General features: G+C 42.6%; 6 non-coding genes across 6 annotated transcripts; all 6 read right to left on the bottom strand.

Moving 5' to 3' along the window:
• Nucleotides 1-2,704: 2,704 nt before the first annotated feature.
• Nucleotides 2,705-2,777, bottom strand: TRNAR-CCU. Its single transcript has one exon. It is a non-coding gene; the product is annotated as a tRNA-Arg (tRNA).
• Nucleotides 2,778-4,968: 2,191 nt separating this feature from the next.
• TRNAR-CCU lies at nucleotides 4,969-5,041 on the bottom strand. The gene has a single exon. It is a non-coding gene; the product is annotated as a tRNA-Arg (tRNA).
• Nucleotides 5,042-7,230: 2,189 nt separating this feature from the next.
• TRNAR-CCU lies at nucleotides 7,231-7,303 on the bottom strand. Its single transcript has one exon. It is a non-coding gene; the product is annotated as a tRNA-Arg (tRNA).
• Nucleotides 7,304-9,493: 2,190 nt separating this feature from the next.
• TRNAR-CCU lies at nucleotides 9,494-9,566 on the bottom strand. Its single transcript has one exon. It is a non-coding gene; the product is annotated as a tRNA-Arg (tRNA).
• Nucleotides 9,567-11,757: 2,191 nt separating this feature from the next.
• On the bottom strand, nucleotides 11,758-11,830 carry TRNAR-CCU. Its single transcript has one exon. It is a non-coding gene; the product is annotated as a tRNA-Arg (tRNA).
• A 2,190-nt stretch (nucleotides 11,831-14,020) lies between these two features.
• Nucleotides 14,021-14,093, bottom strand: TRNAR-CCU. Its single transcript has one exon. It is a non-coding gene; the product is annotated as a tRNA-Arg (tRNA).
• Nucleotides 14,094-15,031: the final 938 nt, after the last annotated feature.

Genomic DNA, 15,031 nt, shown 5'->3' with positions numbered 1-15,031 from the left:
CAGGTCGCCATGCTTTGAAGGCTCATGCTCCACTCTAGGGGCCAACCCATTCCGGAGAGCCCTTCCCGACTCAAAGGAAAGGGAACTCTCCCCGGGTATAGCCAGCCTGTATCTACCCTCTGACCCATGTTGAACCGCTGTTTACATGGTAACCTCCTCCGTCTCGGCCTTGAAAATTCTCTATTGTATATCTGCTAACTCTACCAGATTTTAAAAGACCAGTGAGAGCTCACTGGACGCCAACGGAAACACCCCACTCTAGGGGCAAACCCATTCTAGGCAGCCCTTTCCTGCACAAAGGAAAGGGAACTCTCCCCGGGTGTAGCCAAACTGTATCTACCCTCTACCTCTGTGCCTTGCTGCCATATACCAGATGACTCACTCAACTCCTTGTGGTGTTCTGGCCAACATCATGGTTGCTCAGTGTGTTGGTGCTAGTCCTTCTGCTTGCTATGTTCCTCTTTATTGTGCTATAGGATGTCATTGCCACTTGTCTTGCCGCTTTGACTGTTGTGCTGCCTTTGAGGGTTCATGCATCTCTTATCGGTGCTCTCTTTTGAAGCTGTGGTGTGTTTTTGACACTCTTGCTTTGTGCCTCTATTAAAGCACTCTTCTTGCCATTCCTGGTACCCCTTTGCCTCTTTAAAGTACCTTAGGCTATTCATGCCACTTTGGTGCCACTTTGCCACTGTCTAAGTACCTTGGAGCTGTTTTGTTGTTCTGATGATTGCTCCCCAGAAGTTTCATCAATATTGATAATAAAACCCCAATTCTGCAGCCAAAAATAGGCTGCAAATACTTCCCCCATTGACTTTAAAGGGAACCGGAAAACAAATCCACGTATCAACGTATCGGGGTGCTATTGAACGAATGCAACGTATCTGGGCCCCGACGAATATGTATCCCGAATACAACAAATAATTTCTGGCTGCACATCCCTACCTACCATATTTTCCAGCTGCACTGTATATTCAGACTGGGAAAGATTGACCTTTTTTTTTTTTTTTTAACAAGTATCTCTTCTCCAATGTCCCTGTTCCAGGCCAATTCCCTTTTAATTCCTTTGAGTATTTTCCACCTATCATTGCTCTGGAGACCAGTTTCATGTATTCTGCACCCTTCCTGAATTTACTCCAGTGTCTGTCTTCTTCATCCTCATATGATAAACTCTTGGAGAAAGTTCTCTTCTCCAATGTATTCTTTTCTGAGTTACATTAAGTATTCATTTGAAATTTCCCCCCCTAGCCCAAATCTTTTCTAAGTTAATCACTCCCAGCTCAATTCATTAGGTTTCTATTTGTGGACCTGCACTATCATTCTTTCTTTGGATACTCTCAATGACCTGCAAGTCATTCAGTGGCTGAAAACAAGGGTTCGCTAAAAGGAAAAACCCTACCCAGGTGGGACCTAAAGTCATAGTCCCAAGGTTAGAAAACCTGTACCTTGTCTATTAGGCCACTGGGGTCACACGAGCACCTATACCCTCTTTAGCTCCCAGGAGATGTGTGCGGGCCACCACCGTGCCACTTGCTGGTTGTTCGGATTCTATTTCTGCACCACTAGGGTCTATGACTGTATCCCGGTCTATCAGTGATGCGTTGCTTAGTAATCTTATGAAATACAGTGTACATGTTTCTGAAAAGCATTTCCTAAACTGCTAGAGACTGTGTGGCAGAAAAGCGAAGTATTTGATCTGCTTCTCTATTCAAAGATACCAGATATAAGCTTAACCCAGACATGAAGGACGAGCTTGACTAGGTTAGAGAAACATGGTAAGGCACGGTGAGGGAGAGCATGTGAAAAGTTGAAATATACTTGTACTGTGTGTCAGAATGCTGTTCACGTGTACTATTATAGAAGCTGGACGTTTGCTGCAGAGCCAGCCAGGAGAATAAAGACAGTGTGAATGAAGATTCAACATACAGATTAGAGTGCCCAGAGACTCCTCTTGTCGAAAGTCAAACTGCTCTTCAATATGCAATATATGGTAGTGCTTCCTACAGTGCAAAAGGACGAAAGACCTTCCAAACTCAGAGAAGCATAAAAACATTGAATTTCATGGGAGAAAAAGAGTTGAAGGCTCTCTGCCAATTCTTCACCTAAATCAATATATCCTAAGAAACTTAGGGCTCCTATTGCTAAAAGTGTGGTTGATAAGAATAGAGTAGGTGAAAATCCCTTTCCAATAATTTTTTTAGGTTATGAAATTCTCCCACCTTCGCGGGGTGTAGCCTTGTTAGTCTAGTGTAGCAACAATGGTAGGATTCTAGATGGACCTTAAATTGGGTTGTCTATCACAGGCCACCCACCTCTTGCCATTTTTCCCACCTTCTCTTCTCCAATGGCATTCTGTCCCAGTCCAATACTTTTCGGAAATCAATTAACCTATTTTTCTCAACCAACTACCTGGGAGCCACTTCCATGCATCGACTGCCTCCTTCTGCATAAAATTGCTTCCCTACTTTGCTCTTCACGGTCAGGAAAGCAGTGGGAAGCTACAGTTTTACACCAATGAATTCTCAGCTGTTGCTTAAGTAATTTTTACTCTTCACTGGTTTGACTTCTCTCTCATACCCCACATCTCTACCATGGCTATGTGTGTTCTACAAAGGCATCAATTTTATTCTTCTGACTCTAACGTGTTTCTTCTGATGGCAGGTAAAGCTGTAGAAATGTAGTTAGCCAAAACATGGTCTTTTAAGGTCACCCCAGGTGGGACTTGAACCCACAATCCCTGGCTTAGGAGGCCAGTGCCTTATCCATTAGGCCACTGGGGCCAGATGACCATGCTGCTAAGTTTTAAAACTCCTGGCAAGCAGAAGAGGCAGCATCTCGGTCCTACCTTACACTTTTCATACTCTTCTTCTTCAGCTCCGGGAGCCATGACACTCTTATTGTAATAAGACAAATTCCCTTACATCAACCCTATCAGAGAAACTCAACTTGGCTGCAGAGACAGGCACAACAATAAAGACGGCATGATTCAACATTCCAGGTGTGTGTCATAATGAGTAGAGAATCTGCCTTTTCAAAATCAAACGGATAATCAATATGTTACCTGCAGTCATTACTGCTACAGCACATCAGCAGGTTTTTAGTGTTCACCTACAGGAAGCATCCAAATACTCATTTTGTGGGCAGGTGGGGATGCCAAGGTGTATTTAGCTTACCATATTTTCCAGCTGCACTGTATATCACAGGCAAGTGTGGCCAATATTTCCAACACCATTTTGAATTAAGTACAGGCTGGGAAAGGATGGCTTTTTTTTTTTAACAAGTATCTCTTCTCCAATGTCCCTGTTCCAGGCCAATTCCCTTTTAATTCCTTTGAGTATTTTCCACCTATCATTGCTCTGGAGACCTGTTTCATGTATTCTGCACCCTTCCTGAATTTACTCCAGTGTCTGTCTTCTTCATCCTCATATGATAAACTCTTGGAGAAAGTTCTCTTCTCCAATGTATTCTTTTCTGAGTTACATTAAGTATTCATTTGAAATTTCCCCCCCTAGCCCAAATCTTTTCTAAGTTAATCACTCCCAGCTCAATTCATTAGGTTTCTATTTGTGGCCCTGCACTATCATTCTTTCTTTGGATACTCTCAATGACCTGCAAGTCATTCAGTGGCTGAAAACAAGGGTTCGCTAAAAGGAAAAACCCTACCCAGGTGGGACCTAAAGTCATAGTCCCAAGGTTAGAAAACCTGTACCTTGTCTATTAGGCCACTGGGGTCACACGAGCACCTATACCCTCTTTAGCTCCCAGGAGATGTGTGCGGGCCACCACCGTGCCACTTGCTGGTTGTTCGGATTCTATTTCTGCACCACTAGGGTCTATGACTGTATCCCGGTCTATCAGTGATGCGTTGCTTAGTAATCTTATGAAATACAGTGTACATGTTTCTGAAAAGCATTTCCTAAACTGCTAGAGACTGTGTGGCAGAAAAGCGAAGTAGTTGATCTGCTTCTCTATTCAAAGATACCAGATATAAGCTTAACCCAGACATGAAGGACGAACTTGACTAGGTTAGAGAAACATGGTAAGGCACGGTGAGGGAGAGCATGTGAAAAGTTGAAATATACTTGTACTGTGTGTCAGAATGCTGTTCACGTGTACTATTATAGAAGCTGGACGATTGCTGCAGAGCCAGCCAGGAGAATAAAGACAGTGTGAATGAAGATTCAACATACAGATTAGAGTGCCCAGAGACTCCTCTTGTCGAAAGTCAAACTGCTCTTCAATATGCAATATATGGTAGTGCTTCCTACAGTGCAAAAGGACGAAAGAGCTTCCAAACTCAGAGAAGCATAAAAACATTGAATTTCATGGGAGAAAAAGAGTTGAAGGCTCTCTGCCAATTCTTCACCTAAATCAATATATCCTAAGAAACTTAGGGCTCCTATTGCTAAAAGTGTGGTTGATAAGAATAGAGTAGGTGAAAATCCCTTTCCTATAATTTTTTTAGGTTATGAAATTCTCCCACCTTCGCGGGGTGTAGCCTTGTTAGTCTAGTGTAGCAACAATTGTAGGATTCTAGGTGGACCTTAAATTGGGTTGTCTATTACAGGCCACCCACCTCTTGCCATTTTTCCCACCTTCTCTTCTCCAATGGCATTCTGTCCCAGTCCAATACTTTTCGGAAATCAATTAACCTATTTTTCTCAACCAACTACCTGGGAGCCACTTCCATGCATCGACTGCCTCCTTCTGCATAAAATTGCTTCCCTACTTTGCTCTTCACGGTCAGGAAAGCAGTGGGAAGCTACAGTTTTACACCAATGAATTCTCAGCTGTTGCTTAAGTAATTTTTACTCTTCACTGGTTTGACTTCTCTCTCATACCCCACATCTCTACCATGGCTATGTGTGTTCTACAAAGGCATCAATTTTATTCTTCTGACTCTAACGTGTTTCTTCTGATGGCAGGTAAAGCTGTAGAAATGTAGTTAGCCAAAACATTGTCTTTTAAGGCCACCCCAGGTGGGACTTGACCCCACAATCCCTGGCTTAGGAGGCCAGTGCCTTATCCATTAGGCCACTGGGGCCAGATGACCATGCTGCTAAGTTTTAAAACTCCTGGCAAGCAGAAGAGGCAGCATCTCGGTCCTACCTTACACTTTTCATACTCTTCTTCTTCAGCTCCGGGAGCCATGACACTCTTATTGTAATAAGCCAAATTCCCTTACATCAACCCTATCAGAGAAACTGAACTTGGCTGCAGAGACAGGCACAACAATAAAGACGGCATGATTCAACATTCCAGGTGTGTGTCATAATGAGTAGAGAATCTGCCTTTTCAAAATCAAACGGATAATCAATATGTTACCTGCAGTCATTACTGCTACAGCACATCAGCAGGTTTTTAGTGTTCACCTACAGGAAGCATCCAAATACTCATTTTTTGGGCAGGTGGGGATGCCAAGGTGTATTTAGCTTACCATATTTTCCAGCTGCACTGTATATCACAGGCAAGTGTGGCCAATATTTCCAACACCATTTTGAATTAAGTACAGGCTGGGAAAGGATGGCTTTTTTTTTTAACAAGTATCTCTTCTCCAATGTCCCTGTTCCAGGCCAATTCCCTTTTAATTCCTTTGAGTATTTTCCACCTATCATTGCTCTGGAGACCTGTTTCATGTATTCTGCACCCTTCCTGAATTTACTCCAGTGTCTGTCTTCTTCATCCTCATATGATAAACTCTTGGAGAAAGTTCTCTTCTCCAATGTATTCTTTTCTGAGTTACATTAAGTATTCATTTGAAATTTCCCCCCCTAGCCCAAATCTTTTCTAAGTTAATCACTCCCAGCTCAATTCATTAGGTTTCTATTTGTGGACCTGCACTATCATTCTTTCTTTGGATACTCTCAATGACCTGCAAGTCATTCAGTGGCTGAAAACAAGGGTTCGCTAAAAGGAAAAACCCTACCCAGGTGGGACCTAAAGTCATAGTCCCAAGGTTAGAAAACCTGTACCTTGTCTATTAGGCCACTGGGGTCACACGAGCACCTATACCCTCTTTAGCTCCCAGGAGATGTGTGCGGGCCACCACCGTGCCACTTGCTGGTTGTTCGGATTCTATTTCTGCACCACTAGGGTCTATGACTGTATCCCGGTCTATCAGTGATGCGTTGCTTAGTAATCTTAGAAATACAGTGTACATGTTTCTGAAAAGCATTTCCTAAACTGCTAGAGACTGTGTGGCAGAAAAGCGAAGTAGTTGATCTGCTTCTCTATTCAAAGATACCAGATATAAGCTTAACCCAGACATGAAGGACGAACTTGACTAGGTTAGAGAAACATGGTAAGGCACGGTGAGGGAGAGCATGTGAAAAGTTGAAATATACTTGTACTGTGTGTCAGAATGCTGTTCACGTGTACTATTATAGAAGCTGGACGATTGCTGCAGAGCCAGCCAGGAGAATAAAGACAGTGTGAATGAAGATTCAACATACAGATTAGAGTGCCCAGAGACTCCTCTTGTCGAAAGTCAAACTGCTCTTCAATATGCAATATATGGTAGTGCTTCCTACAGTGCAAAAGGACGAAAGACCTTCCAAACTCAGAGAAGCATGAAAACATTGAATTTCATGGGAGAAAAAGAGTTGAAGGCTCTGTGCCAATTCTTCACCTAAATCAATATATCCTAAGAAACTTAGGGCTCCTATTGCTAAAAGTGTGGTTGATAAGAATAGAGTAGGTGAAAATCCCTTTCCTATAATTTTTTTAGGTTATGAAATTCTACCACCTTCGCGGGGTGTAGCCTTGTTAGTCTAGTGTAGCAACAATGGTAGGATTCTAGGTGGACCTTAAATTGGGTTGTCTATCACAGGCCACCCACCTCTTGCCATTTTTCCCACCTTCTCTTCTCCAATGGCATTCTGTCCCAGTCCAATACTTTTCGGAAATCAATTAACCTATTTTTCTCAACCAACTACCTGGGAGCCATTTCCATGCATCGACTGCCACCTTCTGCATAAAATTGCTTCCCTACTTTGCTCTTCACGGTCAGGAAAGCAGTGGGAAGCTACAGTTTTACACCAATGAATTCTCAGCTGTTGCTTAAGTAATTTTTACTCTTCACTGGTTTGACTTCTCTCTCATACCACACATCTCTACAATGGCTATGTGTGTTCTACAAAGGCATCAATTTTATTCTTCTGACTCTAACGTGTTTCTTCTGATGGCAGGTAAAGCTGTAGAAATGTAGTTAGCCAAAACATGGTCTTTTAAGGCCACCCCAGGTGGGACTTGACCCCACAATCCCTGGCTTAGGAGGCCAGTGCCTTATCCATTAGGCCACTGGGGCCAGATGACCATGCTCCTAAGTTTTAAAACTCCTGGCAAGCAGAAGAGGCAGCATCTCGGTCCTACCTTACACTTTTCATACTCTTCTTCTTCAGCTCCGGGAGCCATGACACTCTTATTCTAATAAGCCAAATTCCCTTACATCAACCCTATCAGAGAAACTGAACTTGGCTGCAGAGACAGGCACAACAATAAAGACGGCATGATTCAACATTCCAGGTGTGTGTCATAATGAGTAGAGAATCTGCCTTTTCAAAATCAAACGGATAATCAATATGTTCCCTGCAGTCATTACTGCTACAGCACATCAGCAGGTTTTTAGTGTTCACTTACAGGAAGCATCCAAATACTCATTTTTTGGGCAGGTGGGGATGCCAAGGTGTATTTAGCTTACCATATTTTCCAGCTGCACTGTATATCACAGGCAAGTGTGGCCAATATTTCCAACACCATTTTGAATTAAGTACAGGCTGGGAAAGGATGGCTTTTTTTTAAACAAGTATCTCTTCTCCAATGTCCCTGTTCCAGGCCAATTCCCTTTTAATTCCTTTGAGTATTTTCCACCTATCATTGCTCTGGAGACCTGTTTCATGTATTCTGCACCCTTCCTGAATTTACTCCAGTGTCTGTCTTCTTCATCCTCATATGATAAACTCTTGGAGAAAGTTCTCTTCTCCAATGTATTCTTTTCTGAGTTACATTAAGTATTTATTTGAAATTTCCCCCCCTAGCCCAAATCTTTTCTAAGTTAATCACTCCCAGCTCAATTGATTAGGTTTCTATTTGTGGACCTGCACTATCATTCTTTCTTTGGATACTCTCAATGACCTGCAAGTCATTCAGTGGCTGAAAACAAGGGTTCGCTAAAAGGAAAAACCCTACCCAGGTGGGACCTAAAGTCATAGTCCCAAGGTTAGAAAACCTGTACCTTGTCTATTAGGCCACTGGGGTCACACGAGCACCTATACCCTCTTTAGCTCCCAGGAGATGTGTGCGGGCCACCACCGTGCCACTTGCTGGTTGTTCGGATTCTATTTCTGCACCACTAGGGTCTATGACTGTATCCCGGTCTATCAGTGATGCGTTGCTTAGTAATCTTATGAAATACAGTGTACATGTTTCTGAAAAGCATTTCCTAAACTGCTAGAGACTGTGTGGCAGAAAAGCGAAGTAGTTGATCTGCTTCTCTATTCAAAGATACCAGATATAAGCTTAACCCAGACATGAAGGACGAACTTGACTAGGTTAGAGAAACATGGTAAGGCACGGTGAGGGAGAGCATGTGAAAAGTTGAAATATACTTGTACTGTGTGTCAGAATGCTGTTCACGTGTACTATTATAGAAGCTGGACGTTTGCTGCAGAGCCAGCCAGGAGAATAAAGACAGTGTGAATGAAGATTCAACATACAGATTAGAGTGCCCAGAGACTCCTCTTGTCGAAAGTCAAACTGCTCTTCAATATGCAATATATGGTAGTGCTTCCTACAGTGCAAAAGGACGAAAGACCTTCCAAACTCAGAGAAGCATGAAAACATTGAATTTCATGGGAGAAAAAGAGTTGAAGGCTCTGTGCCAATTCTTCACCTAAATCAATATATCCTAAGAAACTTAGGGCTCCTATTGCTAAAAGTGTGGTTGATAAGAATAGAGTAGGTGAAAATCCCTTTCCTATAATTTTTTTAGGTTATGAAATTCTACCCACCTTCGCGGGGTGTAGCCTTGTTAGTCTAGTGTAGCAACAATGGTAGGATTCTAGGTGGACCTTAAATTGGGTTGTCTATCACAGGCCACCCACCTCTTGCCATTTTTCCCACCTTCTCTTCTCCAATGGCATTCTGTCCCAGTCCAATACTTTTCGGAAATCAATTAACCTATTTTTCTCAACCAACTACCTGGGAGCCACTTCCATGCATCGACTGCCTCCTTCTGCATAAAATTGCTTCCCTACTTTGCTCTTCACGGTCAGGAAAGCAGTGGGAAGCTACAGTTTTACACCAATGAATTCTCAGCTGTTGCTTAAGTAATTTTTACTCTTCACTGGTTTGACTTCTCTCTCATACCAAACATCTCTACCATGGCTATGTGTGTTGTACAAAGGCATCAATTTTATTCTTCTGACTCTAACGTGTTTCTTCTGATGGCAGGTAAAGCTGTAGAAATGTAGTTAGCCAAAACATGGTCTTTTAAGGCCACCCCAGGTGGGACTTGACCCCACAATCCCTGGCTTAGGAGGCCAGTGCCTTATCCATTAGGCCACTGGGGCCAGATGACCATGCTGCCTAAGTTTTAAAACTCCTGGCAAGCAGAAGAGGCAGCATCTCGGTCCTACCTTACACTTTTCATACTCTTCTTCTTCAGCTCCGGGAGCCATGACACTCTTATTGTAATAAGCCAAATTCCCTTACATCAACCCTATCAGAGAAACTGAACTTGGCTGCAGAGACAGGCACAACAATAAAGACGGCATGATTCAACATTCCAGGTGTGTGTCATAATGAGTAGAGAATCTGCCTTTTCAAAATCAAACGGATAATCAATATGTTCCCTGCAGTCATTACTGCTACAGCACATCAGCAGGTTTTTAGTGTTCACCTTACAGGAAGCATCCAAATACTCATTTTTTGGGCAGGTGGGGATGCCAAGGTGTATTTAGCTTACCATATTTTCCAGCTGCACTGTATATCACAGGCAAGTGTGGCCAATATTTCCAACACCATTTTGAATTAAGTACAGGCTGGGAAAGGATGGCTTTTTTTTAAACAAGTATCTCTTCTCCAATGTCCCTGTTCCAGGCCAATTCCCTTTTAATTCCTTTGAGTATTTTCCACCTATCATTGCTCTGGAGACCTGTTTCATGTATTCTGCACCCTTCCTGAATTTACTCCAGTGTCTGTCTTCTTCATCCTCATATGATAAACTCTTGGAGAAAGTTCTCTTCTCCAATGTATTCTTTTCTGAGTTACATTAAGTATTCATTTGAAATTTCCCCCCCTAGCCCAAATCTTTTCTAAGTTAATCACTCCCAGCTCGATTCATTAGGTTTCTATTTGTGGACCTGCACTATCATTCTTTCTTTGGATACTCTCAATGACCTGCAAGTCATTCAGTGGCTGAAAACAAGGGTTCGCTAAAAGGAAAAACCCTACCCAGGTGGGACCTAAAGTCATAGTCCCAAGGTTAGAAAACCTGTACCTTGTCTATTAGGCCACTGGGGTCACACGAGCACCTATACCCTCTTTAGCTCCCAGGAGATGTGTGCGGGCCACCACCGTGCCACTTGCTGGTTGTTCGGATTCTATTTCTGCACCACTAGGGTCTATGACTGTATCCCGGTCTATCAGTGATGCGTTGCTTAGTAATCTTATGAAATACAGTGTACATGTTTCTGAAAAGCATTTCCTAAACTGCTAGAGACTGTGTGGCAGAAAAGCGAAGTAGTTGATCTGCTTCTCTATTCAAAGATACCAGATATAAGCTTAACCCAGACATGAAGGACGAACTTGACTAGGTTAGAGAAACATGGTAAGGCACGGTGAGGGAGAGCATGTGAAAAGTTGAAATATACTTGTACTGTGTGTCAGAATGCTGTTCACGTGTACTATTATAGAAGCTGGACGTTTGCTGCAGAGCCAGCCAGGAGAATAAAGACAGTGTGAATGAAGATTCAACATACAGATTAGAGTGCCCAGAGACTCCTCTTGTCGAAAGTCAAACTGCTCTTCAATATGCAATATATGGTAGTGCTTCCTACAGTGCAAAAGGACGAAAGACCTTCCAAACTCAGAGAAGCATAAAAACATTGAATTTCATGGGAGAAAAAGAGTTGAAGGCTCTCTGCCAATTCTTCACCTAAATCAATATATCCTAAGAAACTTAGGGCTCCTATTGCTAAAAGTGTGGTTGATAAGAATAGAGTAGGTGAAAATTCCTTTCCTATAATTTTTTTAGGTTATGAAATTCTCCCACCTTCGCGGGGTGTAGCCTTGTTAGTCTAGTGTAGCAACAATGGCAGGATTCTAGGTGGACCTTAAATTGGGTTGTCTATCACAGGCCACCCACCTCTTGACATTTTTCCCACCTTCTCTTCTCCAATGGCATTCTGTCCCAGTCCAATACTTTTCGGAAATCAATTAACCTATTTTTCTCAACCAACTACCTGGGAGCCACTTCCATGCATCGACTGCCTCCTTCTGCATAAAATTGCTTCCCTACTTTGCTCTTCACGGTCAGGAAAGCAGTGGGAAGCTACAGTTTTACACCAATGAATTCTCAGCTGTTGCTTAAGTAATTTTTACTCTTCACTGGTTTGACTTCTCTCTCATACCCCACATCTCTACCATGGCTATGTGTGTTCTACAAAGGCATCAATTTTATTCTTCTGACTCTAACGTGTTTCTTCTGATGGCAGGTAAAGCTGTAGAAATGTAGTTAGCCAAAACATGGTCTTTTAAGGCCACCCCAGGTGGGACTTGAACCCACAATCCCTGGCTTAGGAGGCCAGTGCCTTATCCATTAGGCCACTGGGGCCAGATGACCATGCTGCTAAGTTTTAAAACTCCTGGCAAGCAGAAGAGGCAGCATCTCGGTCCTACCTTACACTTTTCATACTCTTCTTCTTCAGCTCCGGGAGCCATGACACTCTTATTGTAATAAGCCAAATTCCCTTACATCAACCCTATCAGAGAAACTGAACTTGGCTGCAGAGACAGGCACAACAATAAAGACGGCATGATTCAACATTCCAGGTGTGTGTCATAATGAGTAGAGAATCTGCCTTTTCAAAATCAAACGGATAATCAATATGTTACCTGCAGTCATTACTGCTACAGCACATCAGCAGGTTTTTAGTGTTCACCTACAGGAATCATCCAAATACTCATTTTTTGGGCAGGTGGGGATGCCAAGGTGTATTTAGCTTACCATATTTTCCAGCTGCACTGTATATCACAGGCAAGTGTGGCCAATATTTCCAACACCATTTTGAATTAAGTACAGGCTGGGAAAGGATGGCTTTTTTTTTTAACAAGTATCTCTTCTCCAATGTCCCTGTTCCAGGCCAATTCCCTTTTAATTCCTTTGAGTATTTTCCACCTATCATTGCTCTGGAGACCTGTTTCATGTATTCTGCACCCTTCCTGAATTTACTCCAGTGTCTGTCTTCTTCATCCTCATATGATAAACTCTTGGAGAAAGTTCTCTTCTCCAATGTATTCTTTTCTGAGTTACATTAAGTATTCATTTGAAATTTCCCCCCCTAGCCCAAATCTTTTCTAAGTTAATCACTCCCAGCTCAATTCATTAGGTTTCTATTTGTGGACCTGCACTATCATTCTTTCTTTGGATACTCTCAATGACCTGCAAGTCATTCAGTGGCTGAAAACAAGGGTTCGCTAAAAGGAAAAACCCTACCCAGGTGGGACCTAAAGTCATAGTCCCAAGGTTAGAAAACCTGTACCTTGTCTATTAGGCCACTGGGGTCACACGAGCACCTATACCCTCTTTAGCTCCCAGGAGATGTGTGCGGGCCACCACCGTGCCACTTGCTGGTTGTTCGGATTCTATTTCTGCACCACTAGGGTCTATGACTGTATCCCGGTCTATCAGTGATGCGTTGCTTAGTAATCTTATGAAATACAGTGTACATGTTTCTGAAAAGCATTTCCTAAACTGCTAGAGACTGTGTGGCAGAAAAGCGAAGTAGTTGATCTGCTTCTCTATTCAAAGATACCAGATATAAGCTTAACCCAGACATGAAGGACGAACTTGACTAGGTTAGAGAAACATGGTAAGGCACGGTGAGGGAGAGCATGTGAAAAGTTGAAATATACTTGTACTGTGTGTCAGAATGCTGTTCACGTGTACTATTATAGAAGCTGGACGTTTGCTGCAGAGCCAGCCAGGAGAATAAAGACAGTGTGAATGAAGATTCAACATACAGATTAGAGTGCCCAGAGACTCCTCTTGTCGAAAGTCAAACTGCTCTTCAATATGCAATATATGGTAGTGCTTCCTACAGTGCAAAAGGACGAAAGACCTTCCAAACTCAGAGAAGCATAAAAACATTGAATTTCATGGGAGAAAAAGAGATGAAGGCTCTCTGCCAATTCTTCACCTAAATCAATATATCCTAAGAAACTTAGGGCTCCTATTGCTAAAAGTGTGGTTGATAAGAATAGAGTAGGTGAAAATCCCTTTCCTATAATTTTTTTAGGTTATGAAATTCTCCCACCTTCGCGGGGTGTAGCCTTGTTAGTCTAGTGTACCAACAATGGCAGGATTCTAGGTGGACCTTAAATTGGGTTGTCTATCACAGGCCACCCACCTCTTGACATTTTTCCCACCTTCTCTTCTCCAATGGCATTCTGTCCCAGTCCAATACTTTTCGGAAATCAATTAACCTATTTTTCTCAACCAACTACCTGGGAGCCACTTCCATGCATCGACTGCCTCCTTCTGCATAAAATTGCTTCCCTACTTTGCTCTTCACGGTCAGGAAAGCAGTGGGAAGCTACAGTTTTACACCAATGAATTCTCAGCTGTTGCTTAAGTAATTTTTACTCTTCACTGGTTTGACTTCTCTCTCATACCCCACATCTCTACCATGGCTATGTGTGTTCTACAAAGGCATCAATTTTATTCTTCTGACTCTAACGTGTTTCTTCTGATGGCAGGTAAAGCTGTAGAAATGTAGTTAGCCAAAACATGGTCTTTTAAGGCCACCCCAGGTGGGACTTGAACCCACAATCCCTGGCTTAGGAGGCCAGTGCCTTATCCATTAGGCCACTGGGGCCAGATGACCATGCTGCTAAGTTTTAAAACTCCTGGCAAGCAGAAGAGGCAGCATCTCGGTCCTACCTTACACTTTTCATACTCTTCTTCTTCAGCTCCGGGAGCCATGACACTCTTATTGTAATAAGCCAAATTCCCTTACATCAACCCTATCAGAGAAACTGAACTTGGCTGCAGAGACAGGCACAACAATAAAGACGGCATGATTCAACATTCCAGGTGTGTGTCATAATGAGTAGAGAATCTGCCTTTTCAAAATCAAACGGATAATCAATATGTTACCTGCAGTCATTACTGCTACAGCACATCAGCAGGTTTTTAGTGTTCACCTACAGGAAGCATCCAAATACTCATTTTTTGGGCAGGTGGGGATGCCAAGGTGTATTTAGCTTACCATATTTTCCAGCTGCACTGTATATCACAGGCAAGTGTGGCCAATATTTCCAACACCATTTTGAATTAAGTACAGGCTGGGAAAGGATGGCTTTTTTTTTTAACAAGTATCTCTTCTCCAATGTCCCTGTTCCAGGCCAATTCCCTTTTAATTCCTTTGAGTATTTTCCACCTATCATTGCTCTGGAGACCTGTTTCATGTATTCTGCACCCTTCCTGAATTTACTCCAGTGTCTGTCTTCTTCATCCTCATATGATAAACTCTTGGAGAAAGTTCTCTTCTCCAATGTATTCTTTTCTGAGTTACATTAAGTATTCATTTGAAATTTCCCCCCCTAGCCCAAATCTTTTCTAAGTTAATCACTCCCAGCTCAATTCATTAGGTTTCTATTTGTGGACCTGCACTATCATTCTTTCTTTGGATACTCTCAATGACCTGCAAGTCATTCAGTGGCTGAAAACAAGGGTTCGCTAAAAGGAAAAACCCTACCCAGGTGGGACCTAAAGTCATAGTCCCAAGGTTAGAAAACCTGTACCTTGTCTATT

This window comes from Rhinatrema bivittatum, chromosome 3, assembly GCF_901001135.1.
Source record: "Rhinatrema bivittatum chromosome 3, aRhiBiv1.1, whole genome shotgun sequence".
Classification (NCBI taxonomy): Eukaryota; Metazoa; Chordata; class Amphibia; order Gymnophiona; family Rhinatrematidae; genus Rhinatrema; species Rhinatrema bivittatum.
Note: the sequence above shows the minus strand (reverse complement) of the source record. Positions and strands in the feature narration are given on the sequence as shown.